The 9,236-nt window shown below is 49.2% G+C and overlaps 1 protein-coding gene across 1 annotated transcript in view; it reads left to right on the top strand.

Annotated features, from left to right (window-relative positions):
* The first annotated feature begins 825 nt into the window (after positions 1-825).
* The window catches only part of LOC142262556 (uncharacterized), a 49,722-nt gene continuing 41,311 nt past the window's right edge, over positions 826-9,236 (top strand). Inside the window, exon 1 of the mRNA XM_075332174.1 lies at positions 826-910. The gene's annotated coding sequence lies outside the window, so the exon portion shown is untranslated. The remainder of the gene's footprint in view (positions 911-9,236) is intronic.

The raw sequence follows: 9,236 nt of genomic DNA, 5'->3' as shown, positions 1-9,236 counted from the left end.
TGCAGCGTCCCCCCCTGGCCAGTGCGAGTCCCCCAAACATGCAGTGTCGCCCCCTGCAAGTCCCCCCCCCCAACGTGCAGCGTCGCCCCCTGGCCAGTGCAAGCCCCCCAAACATGCAGTGTCGCCCCCTGCAAACCCCCCCCCCAACATGCAGCGTCGCCCCCTGGCCAGTGCGAGTCCCCCAAACATGCAGTGTCGCCCCCTGCAAGCCCCCCCCCAAAACGTGCAGCATCGCCCCCTGCAAGCCCCCCCCAAACGTGCAGCGTCGCTCACTACCCAGTTCCAGCCCCCCCAAACGTGAAGCTTCACCCCCTGTCCAGTGCGAGTCCACCCCAAACATGCAGTCGCTCCGTGGCAAGTGCGAGCCGCCCTAAACGTTCCACATTGCCTCCTGCAAGCCCCCCAAACATGCAGCGTCGCCTCCTGCCTAGAATAACCCCCACATTCCTTATGAAACCTCCACAGCATCACCCCCTGCCCGGTGTAACCCCCCTTCATAAGACACTTACCTTATGGAAGCCTCCACAGCACGGTGCTGCAGCTTCAGTACATGCCCTGAGATATACACGAGCTGCAGCCCCCAGTGGTGACAGGAGACACTGCTCTGTGCCCCCAACATCCAGGCTGAGACCCCAGAGCTATAACTAATGAGGAAAAGCTGAATATTCCCCACCTCAGGGTCAGGATCCGTCCGCTCTGCACAGAGGAGCCCAAGCACTGCCGCTTCCCGCCCACAGATCTGCACGGCACTGAGGAGGCCCCGCCCCTTCCGGTGACATCATGATTTCATGAAATCACTCCTCCCCCTCAAAAAATCAACTCCGATCTAGCCTCTACCCACATGTATACTGTGCGGCTGTTTCGCTAGATACGGGGGTTGGGAAGCACCAAGCGAACAGCAAAAAGTAAGGTAAGGAAAATCCTGTGTCTAGGGAAGGGGAAGATGGTGACCCCTGACCAAACCTACCGCTGGTCCCTGGGTCCTCACCACCATAGATAGGTTCCTCACTTTTGCGCCGAGCTGGATACCTGACCCTAGCTATAACTACTGCGGGGCCCTAAATAGGGAATGGGTGGCATGATCTCTTCATCAACCCCACTAAAGACACAAGGAGGACACAGGGAAATGCATGAACTACTTATCTACAGGTGACACAGGTAGAAGATCAACTGCTATACCACAGAGGAGTACAAGCCTCCTGCTTGCAACCAAGGCTTGAATGAGCTAAAAATATCACCAGCATCAGTCCAAGGAAGTATCTGGTATTTCAGCACCCAGATAATGCTCATGATCAGGTGTAAGATGAGCTCCTGCTGGGTCCAAAAGGGGGAGAGAGAAATCCAGCAGGAAATGAATACTGACAGCAGGAGCAATGGAAAGTCAGGGAGCATTCTGCACAGCCAGATGCTGTGACCTTCTATAGCCAGAAACCACATAACTGTCACCCATGACAGCGGCTCTGCAGGTGGAGGTGTGTGGAAATTCCCCATTATTGGTCACAGGCGGCATTAACCCCTTCAGCGCTGAGACTTTCTTGGTGTTTTTCTCTTGCTGATTTCTATGAATCATGAAGCTTTTGTTCTTTTGTCTCTGATAGATTCAGTCGACCCAACTATGAGATTGTATAGAAAATAGTTCAAAAAATGTGAGAGAGGAATATAATGCTTCAAAGGATTTTATTTTACTTGTGCATAGACAAAAAAAGTCCAACGTTTTAACCATCAATTTTGTTTTTTGTCCAGGACAAGAGGATCTAATGTAATAAAAACATAACAGATTCTTTTAGATGATGTACAGTCACTAACATACATTATAAAGCTTTATACAAACATCACTAATGAAAAGAATGCATCAAACTGACGCTATAAGACAATAAAGGAGCAATAATGCGATGATTGCACAAATACATGAAAAGAGCTGAATGATTGAGTTTATACAATTTATGAATTAATATTAATTATTCTCATTTAAATGGAACAAATACAAGACTGGTCAGAATGATGCCAAGATTCCGAAATATAATAAATAGTGTCCACACAGCTAAGAAAAAAAGTGACAAAAGGTTCCTCAAGCTCCAAACTGTGGCTTCTCGCTGGGGATATGAGGATACGAGGATATGGGGATATGAGGATATGAGGATATGGGGTGAACAGCCTAAGATGAGTAAGCAGGAAAATAACATACAAATGTAAGAGTACAATATAAAAGACACAGTGATACACTTATATTGGGGTACACATCAGAGACCTCCGGAGTACAGAATAGAAGGGATATACCGGGGGGCGTGTCCGGAACTCCATGAGGCAAGACGCCTGAGTCCTGAGCTCCTTCACCCGGGACTATAAATAGCACTTTTACATAAGCCCGGAGGATCCGAAATGGGGAAGAAGAAGCCCCCAAAGATGTCTAAAGACCCTGGGACCCCAGCTGCATTCACCCTGGACTCCTACCTAACGAGGGAGCCGCCCGGCGAGCAGGAGCAGGAGGAGGCCCGAGCCGGGGAGGCGATTCGGCATCTCTCCCCTCGCCCGACAGCAGCTGCGGAGGAGACCGCACAGGGACTGCCGGTACGTGCTGCAGGGGGCAGAGGGAATGAGGAGCGGGGACCCGCGAGCGCCGGCGAGATGGAGGCTTCCCTTGCGGTCAAGATGGCGGCGGTGGAGAAGACGCGCGGGGACTCACCTGTGGCCCAGCAGGAGTGTGGAGGCGGCGAGCTGGAGAACCCGGAGTACTCCCGATCTCCCAGGCCAGGTGAGCGACAGCCGCTCTCCCTAGAAGCGAGCCCCGGGAATCAAGTGAGGACGGCGGTGATGATGCCGCCCCTCCCCCCTCTGGAGGTGCTGGAGCGTAGCGGAGGCTGGAGCCCTGCGGCCCACGTGGACACCACACTGAGAACAGTGAGTGGCACAGAGTGGGACGTAGGGGAGCAGGGGCTGGAGAGCAGAAGCTGTGGGGGAATGGAGGACATGACAGGAGGCAGCGGGGAGGCTTTGGGGGGCACTTATGAGGCCCTGCAGAGTGCCGGATTCCCGGGCCCCCATGGGACAGTGATACAGTGCCGGGGCAGTGACTCCCTGTCTTCTCCACTGGAACCACCAATGCTACATAATGAGACCCTCACCCCTGGGCCCCAGAGACCCCACAACTTAATAAAGGGCCCAGGACTTCGGAGCCCCGAGTCCCCCTCCGATCCTCCAGGTGTAGATGACACCAGGCAGAGGGCCCCGGAGAGGGCAGGGGCCAGCCTTTCCATCACGCAACCTATGAGCCTACCTGCTGAATGGTGGGAGCATGTCCAACAGCTCCCTACCAAGAAGGATTTTCAAACACTCATTTCTGAGGTTAAACATGCCTGTAGATCTGAAATAGCGGCAGTCCGGCAGGATGTCATCTCCTTTTCTAAAAGAATAAACCAGCTGGAAAACGACCATACGGAAGCTAGAACAGTCATCCGTCACCTCCAGTCCCAAACCTCCTCTCAGGCTGACGTCATAAGAGAGCTACAGCGTCATATTGAGGATCTGGATAACAGAGGCAGACGCCATAATATAAGAGTCAGAGGCGTACCCGAGTCCCAAGCAAAGGAGGACGTCATAACAATTTTGCAGACTATATTCAACTCACTTCTGCAGCAACCTCCTGACCACCCAATTCCCATAGATAGAGCGCATAGGGCCTTACGCCCTAAAAATCTGAAAGGGAATCCAAGGGATATTATCTGCCATATCACTGACTTTCAACTTAAAGAAGAATTAATGTTTAAAGCACGACCACCAAAACAAGTGATGTACCGAGGTACCAAAATCCAGTTATTCCAAGATCTCTCGTGGTTAACACCCCAGCAGAGGAAGGCCCTTCGCCCACTACTGTCGTCTTTGAAGGATAACAACATTCTCTACAGATGGGGGTTTCCGTTTAGCCTCACTGCACGGCGAGGATAGACGCAGGCCTGCCTTCGGGCCCCCGCTGATCTTGAGCCTTTCTGCCGGGCCTTTGACCTCCCTGTTCCAGATTTACCAGATTGGAGTATGCCCCAGCAGATGCCGCCACTTCCTCAGACCTGGCAACCGGCTACTACGTCGCGCAAACGGCGCCCCAAGAGTTCGAGGGAAGAAGAACCTACTTGATCAAGCTCTCACGTGAACTTATGGTTACCTGTAGAAGTTACTTTGTCCTAATGGGTCTACCTATTTAGTTCCCCATATCTTTGTGATTTCTCCGTTTTAGAAAATCCCGGGGGGGGGGGGGGGGGGGGTTGGTTGGGGCCAGTGTGTCAGATTTGTGGAGTTTTGCCACCTACCCACTGGCAGAGTCGTACTAAATTTTTTCGCACTCTAGTTTATAGTGCAGGTTATATCCAGTGTAATACTCTCTACTCTGAGTAAATATAAGTCGGCTCTGGTATTGGGATAGTGGGCGGTTAGTTTCGACTGCCGTATACTTATCTCATAACTGAAAATTCCTATTTTATAGTTGAACATAGTTATGTTTGAGTTTGTTATTTTAGGTCTTGGTAAGATCCACAGTTATGCAACTTATCAAAATATATCTGCTATATCACAGAGGGGTTCAGGGGGATTGTCTGCCACGCACACTAAACGAAAGTCTCAGATATTAGCCTCCACACGAGCACACCTAGAGGTCACGGGATGGCGAAGATAATGAGCCTTAATGTTAAGGGGTTGAATTCTGATGTGAAGAGGAGGCTGGTCCTCCAGGAAATGCGGAAGTCAAGGGCGGCAGTAGTGTTCCTGCAAGAAACACACTTTACAAACAAAGGGTCTTTTAGCTTTGCCCGCCATTGGTTTCCTCAATCCTTTTCAGCCACAAACTCAAGGAAGAAAGCAGGGGTGGCCATATTGATTTCCCACACTTGCCCATTTCAAGTGAGTAAGTGTGAGGCAGATCCGTTGGGTCGTTATCTGATTGTCAAGGGAACTCTGAACGGGAAACGGCTAATCCTCTGTAACCTATATGCTCCTAACGTCAATCAGCTTAAATTTGTTTCATCTGTCTTGGCGCGTCTCTCAGCAGATCGAGGGGCCATACACATTATAGGAGGGGATTTTAATATGGTATTTTCGGAGAACGCTGATAAATTACATGCACCCTCACATACCGTAAGTCAACAGAGATCATCACAATTGTCTGTTGGTTTCCGCAGGCTGATCCGTAAACACCAATTGTATGACCTCTGGAAAATAGACAACCCAACAGCAAGACAATACACCTTCTTCTCACACCCACATAATTCACATAGTCGGATAGACTATTTCTTTGGCAATATCCCCACACTTAGAGCACTTCAGCAGGCACAGATTAGTAGCATCACCTGGTCGGACCATGCTCCCGTATCGATATTTCTGAACCTGACGACTGCCCCCCTAAAGAGAACCCACTGGAGACTTAATGAATCTTTATTAACTAACATTTCCTCTCGAGAATCCCTCCGACAGGCCATACAGAATTATTTTACGGAAAACTCTCAGTCACCTCCATCCTTCCCGCTGATATGGGAAGCCTACAAGGCAGTCATTAGGGGGGAGTGCATAGCCCTCTCCTCTAGGATCAAAAAGGATTCTCAACAGCTCTATCGCCAATATGAAAAGGATTTACGTTCAGCAGAGGAACAGCTCTGTACCCGTCCCTCTAAGATTCGCTTGAAAAAAGTGATAGACTTGAGATCTAAATTAAAAGAGATTACGCAGGGTCACGTAGAAAAACTCCTCCGGTACTCCCGCCAGAAATATTACGAATATGGGAACAAACCGCACACGTTGTTAGCCAGAAAGCTTAGAGACCAAACGATAACTACTGCCCCTTGCGCGATAAAAGACACTTCGGGTACCCCTCAATATGACCCCACAAAAATGGCCCAATTGTTTCAAGCTTATTACACATCATTATACTCTATCCCCTCGCCATTTCCAATGTCCCAACCAGACAGAGCAAAAATAGTGAATGATTACTTGGCCACCTGTCACCTCCCAAAGTTGTCCGAAGAGGCGGTGGAGGAACTCAATCGGAACATATCCCCAGATGAGATACAACAAGTGATCAAAGACCTGCCAGGTCATAAAGCCCCGGGTCCCGATGGGTTCACTTACCTATACTATAAGACTTTTGTAGAGGAGTTGTCTCCTCATCTAACACACCTCTTCAATCTGTTCATGGAGGGCGTAGACATTCCAAATACATTCCTACATTCCTATATAACTATTATACCCAAAGCCGGTAAGGACCCGATGGAATGTGCGAGTTACCACCCGATTAGCCTCTTAAATTCGGACCTCAAGATATTCACTAAACTTTTAGCTGAACGTCTAAATAATTGGCTCCCGTACTTGGTCCATAAAGACTGTACCGTCAGGCGGGAGATAACACACGTAGGATCCTGGACTTGGTGGAGGTGGTGAACAGGGAGGGAGTGGAGGCTCTGCTTCTAAGCTTGGACGCAGAGAAGGCCTTTGACAGGCTGGACTGGTCCTTCATGTTTTCTGTGTTGGGCCATTTCGGACTGTCGGGGCCATTTGTCTCGGCATTAAGAGGCTTATACTCATGCCCGGCGGCGACAATTCGCCTTCCTCATGCTCACTCAGAATCCCTCCCTATCAGAAATGGAACGAGGCAGGGATGCCCACTGTCCCCTCTTTTATACGTTCTTAGCATTGAACCGCTGGCAGCTCAAATTCGGTTTAACCCAGATATTATGGGGGTCAAGGTTCGGGAAAAATCCTTTAAGGTGGCTTTATTTGCGGACGATGTTTTGTTGTCCCTAACTAACCCTGTTGTCTCCCTGCCAAACCTGCATGCAGTCTTAGCCCAGTATGCTAGGTTCTCGGGATATAAACTTAATTCAGATAAAACGGAGGCATTACCCATTAACATCCCGGAAGTTAAAGTGCGGTCCCTAAAGCAAAACTTTAAGTATTCCTGGCGCTCGGACTCCCTGCAATACTTAGGTGTTAAAATAACCCCCAGCTACAAAACAATATACCAGACAAATTTCCCACCCTTGATTCGAGACGTTGAAAATAGCCTAAAGAAATGGTCATCCCTGCAGATCTCTTTTTTGGGCAAAATAGCAGCAATAAAAATGTCAATAATCCCGAAATTTCTGTACCTATTTGAAAAACTTCCGGTACGAGTCCCTATGGGGGTGTTGAAAAGAGTCCAGTCAATGTTAATGCAATTTATTTGGCACTCGGGGAGGCACCGCATCCCAGACTCAGTCCTGTGCGCACTGCGTTCAAGAGGGGGTCTGTCGTGCCCGAGTGTAATACTCTATTATTATGCCTCTCATTTACGTACACTGGCCTCTTGGACAACCCTGCCAGCATATAATAAATGGACGGAGATTGAGATGCTCTGGATGGCACCTTTCCACCCAAGCTCTCTAATCTGGGACCGCCCTAGTGAAACTCATTCGAGAGACCTTTTAGGCCCAATGGCATTTATAAGAGAGCTGTGGCGGCAGTGCAGGATAAAGTTCCAACTGGCAACGCAGTCTTCTCTACTGACTCCCTTCCTGTTCACTCCACACTTGACAGAGGGCATGAGCCCGGGGGTGGTGGGGCAATGGGCAAAGGCGGGCCTGTACTGTTTCCGTGATATTGTTAACCCGGTCACCTTAAAACTAAAGCCATTCTCAGACCTACGACACCAGTACAAATTACCTCTCGGCCTCCATTTCTCATACCAACAGATAGCGCATTTCTTCTCGACCATCAGAGGGCAGATGGCGTCAAGTCGTCCCTCAACTTTTGAGGCCCTCTGCTCGGGGCGCACTTCAACTAAGGGTTTGATTTCAGCCATCTACAACATATTGTCAAGAGGGAACTCCTCAGAGATAGTGAAGCACACATATATGAAGAGATGGGAGGGCTGGATCGGTCGATCTATATCAGAAGCACTCTGGTCGGTGATATGGACTAGGACATTTCGGTCCTCAGTCAGCACTCTCTATAAGGAGAACCAAGTCAAAGTCCTTATGACATGGTATCACACTCCAGAGCTTCTGCATAAGTTCAACCGCTCATATCCAGATGAATGTTGGAGATGTGGACTTGGGGGAGCTTCTTTATATCATATATTTTGGACATGCCCAGCTATCAGTGGTTTCTGGGAGGAGGTGGAGTCCTGATGGGTAGATTAGTAGGTAGAAATCTGAGTAGGGATCCGGTGGTATATTTACTAAACGCTCTCCCTTCGTCTTTAAGCAAGTCTGAATTAAAGCTTCTCCTACATATTCTCACCGCTGCCAAATGTCTAATATCACTATTCTGGAAGAGGGTAGCACCGCCGTCAATCTCGGATCTTTATGCTAGGATAAAAGATGTGAGAAATATGGAGAGGTTGACGGCCCAGCTCCACAATACAATGGACGGATTTATAAAGACATGGTCTCTGTGGGATGATTTTGGGAATACGTTCCAGATTTGAAGCCCGAATAAGTGGGGTTGATTTCTTTCTCCTTTTCAGGGCCGAAGTGTGCGGGGGGATACCCCCCCTTTTTTCTACCTGACATTACATCTGTGTGTTGCATAATGTATCTAACAGCATACCTGGGAAATGTTTCCTTTACATGTCTATCTGTTTCTGTAAAACTTGTTTAAAATTTTTTGTCAAAAATAAAAGTTGACTAAAAGAAGGTATATACCTTTTGCACTTGTGTAGAAAAAATAAGGACATAATCGTGTTACAGTTTGGGGTTCTGTTGTGCCTCGAACCGGCCTAGTCCCGTCATTGATTCCCACATTGGGGGTCGGTTAACTCTGCAGCGCCACCTGGCTGTCACTTGAGGCGTCAGGTGGCTAGAGTTTTATACCATCCTGAGCCTAAGTGCTCATGGAGCCACACTGAGCATGTGCGTGATGTAATTGATAACAAGGCGGCCACTGATTGGTCATCAGTGACATCAGCGATGAAGTGGCAGCCGCTGATTGGTCATCAAGACTTCAGCAATGACGTGGAAGCCCCTGTATGGCTGCAGCCGACGCCATTAACACATGCCATGTGGCTTGGGCCAGGGTGGCGGCTATAAAAGGTGTGTAGCTCCGCCCATCGGGGCGCGAGCGTCATTTTGTATGCTGACAGCGAAGGCTGCTTTCCCTGCTGTCAGGAGTGAGTGGGTTCCAGCGCCAATGTAAGTCTGCAGTGCCTGTGGCAGACTCTTGTATATGTGCAGTGTGATTCTGACTTTAGGGCAGGCGCCGGTACCAGGTACTCATATCTG

This window comes from Anomaloglossus baeobatrachus, unplaced genomic scaffold (genome assembly GCF_048569485.1).
Source record: "Anomaloglossus baeobatrachus isolate aAnoBae1 unplaced genomic scaffold, aAnoBae1.hap1 Scaffold_2473, whole genome shotgun sequence".
NCBI lineage: Eukaryota > Metazoa > Chordata > Amphibia > Anura > Aromobatidae > Anomaloglossus > Anomaloglossus baeobatrachus.
This window is presented reverse-complemented; position numbering and strand designations above follow the sequence as displayed.